Below are 2,629 nucleotides of genomic sequence, written 5' to 3'. Positions count from 1 at the left end.
TCGCATTTTTTATTGTGTTCGTCCTTGCGTTTCCATCGACTTGCTTTATTATTTTATTTTTGCTGTGTCACATATGCGATAAAGAGAAAATACTTGGGTTTTTGCTATCCCGTAAATTCCCTTGTATTCCCCCTCCCCTTTTTGGGCAACGTGTTACAAAGATAAACAATTTTCATTCTTCTCGGAAATTTCTTATCATACCTCTATGTTATTTGTTGCTTAAATACCCACCTTTTATCGCATTCGTAACAATGCATACATACATTTATATATTGGTAGCTCAAATTTTCGACCCAAAACGATTAAAAAACTCGCCCTATCTCTGAATACTATTTTTTTTTTAACTTTGACCCCTATTATGACCCTTTAACATTTATTGTTTTGGGCTCAAATCAAGTTATTAAGTTAGATCCATGTTCAAGGAACCTATATCTAAATTTCAAATGTTTATACCCAAAATTGGTGGAGGAATTTGGTAGAGTTCCCGAAGGTCAAATCTTTGAACTTTGACCCCTTAACAGCCAAAACCGATTACAAAGATTTTCCCAAATCTCAGTACCCTGTATATCAAATTTTTAGTCTGTAGACTAAAAATTGACAGAATTATTGCGTAGGGAAATGTACACACACAGACAAACACAGAAACACACACAGACAGACAGATACACAAACACGTTCACTTTTATAGATATACTAGCACTTCAGCCCGGCGTTGCCCGGGTGTTTGGAGGTATATGCTGAGCAGAAAAACAAAAAACAAAAAAAAAGGTCAATTTTTTAAACTTTGACCCCTATTATGACCCCTTAAAATTTATTGTTTTGGGCTCAGATTAAGTTAGTAAGTTAGATCCATGTCCAAGGAACCTATATCTAAAATTTCAAGTGTTTAGACCCAAAATTGTCGGAGGAGTTTGGTAGAGTTCTCAAAGGTCAAATCGTTGAACTTTGACCCCCTTAAAAGCCAAATTTCTGGCCGAAAACCGACAGGCAGACACAGAGACACGTTCACTTTTATAGATAGATAATTTACATTTTAAAATATTCGCCTGTGAACTTTCAAAATATTTCCGAAATAATTTATTATTTTTTTTAATGATTGAATTTTTCAGACTCCCTGAATAAAAAAAAGAAAGGTGGAAGATTGACGCTTAAAATTTATTATGAATAAACAGACAATCTTACTGTTAATAATTACAAAAAATAAATAAATAAATAAATAAATACCATTTTTTGTCAATGAGCAAATAAAAACTATATTTAGAAACCGAACGTGAATAATTTTTTCTATGGAAGACCAATTTGTTCATCTTCACATTTCACTAATAAAAATTGTCGCATAACACATATTACTTGTTTAATCATTCTTAGAACGAATATATAATTTCTAAACTGAAATAATTATGAGTTCAGAGTTAATTAAATTTCTTTGTGCACGGCTGATTTTACAATCTGTTAATACAGGGTGGAACGATAAGATTGTCGCCCTAGAAAAGACGACATGATTCCATTTCCATTTGATGAAAACCAATTTTCTTTTCTTTTTTTTTGTTGCAGGTTATGTACTAGTTGGCTAGTTATGTATAAATCCCAAGATTGATAGGAGCCTTCCATCATGTTTGAAAATGACACAATGCTCAACCAGTGAGATCAGAGATGCGCCGCTGTACAACTCATGCTCTGTACCAATCCAAGTTATTACAACAGGACCATTGCCAGCACCATTGCCCAGGGTGATGAAAACAAAGTTTCCAGCCATGGTTATGATCTTTGGTGTGGTTTCAAGTGAGGGCCACATCATGCCACCTCACATCTTCAAAGTCAGCTTTAAAGTCAACACCAAAGTGTACCTGGATGTGCTGAAGAGTGGGGTGATCTCCTGGTGCAATCAGGTGGCCGTTGGCAGACCCTGGATGTAGCAGAAGGAGTGTTATGACTTTGTATCCTTCTCTCATTGGCCCCCTTCTCCCCTGACCTGAACCCACTGGACTACTTCGTTTGGTCATACATTGAAAACATCACCAACATGACCTCCCACATCATCAATGCCAGCCTAATCACTGTCATCCGCCGAGTATTTGCTGAGCTCCCACTTCTGGACCCGTATTAAGGTGGTGATTGAGGCTGAAGGCAGCTACATTGAATAGATGTCAGCTCTACTACATAATCAAGCTGAATTGATTTTTTCAATAAAAGTTTTAAAATAAAGCTGCAGTGCTTATTTTTTATTCAAGGGCGACATTTTTAGCATTCCACCCCATATCTTATTATTATTATTATATATATATATATATATATATATATATATATATATATAAAAATATATAAATATATATATATATAAAATATATATATATATAAATTATAAATTTACCTAGTGTGTGTGTGTGTGTGTGTGTGTGTGTGTGTGTGTGTGTGTGTGTGTGTGTGTGATGCGGTTTATCTCAGCCTACAGGCAATCCACCCAGGCAAGTAAGGAACCGAAAGGAAGCTTATGACCCAGCGGATGTTTTAGTGATATTTATATCCATGTTTGGTGTATGGAAATGTAAAAAAAAAAAATGCAAAAAATGCAAAATATTACGAGTTACTAAACAACGTTTTATTTACTGGATATTTTTCCGGTATTCAC

This window comes from Euprymna scolopes, chromosome 27, assembly GCF_053919585.1.
Source record: "Euprymna scolopes isolate OS-2025 chromosome 27, ASM5391958v1, whole genome shotgun sequence".
Lineage (NCBI taxonomy): Eukaryota > Metazoa > Mollusca > Cephalopoda > Sepiida > Sepiolidae > Euprymna > Euprymna scolopes.
The sequence above is the reverse complement of the archived record's forward strand: the minus strand, read 5'-3'. Positions refer to the sequence as shown.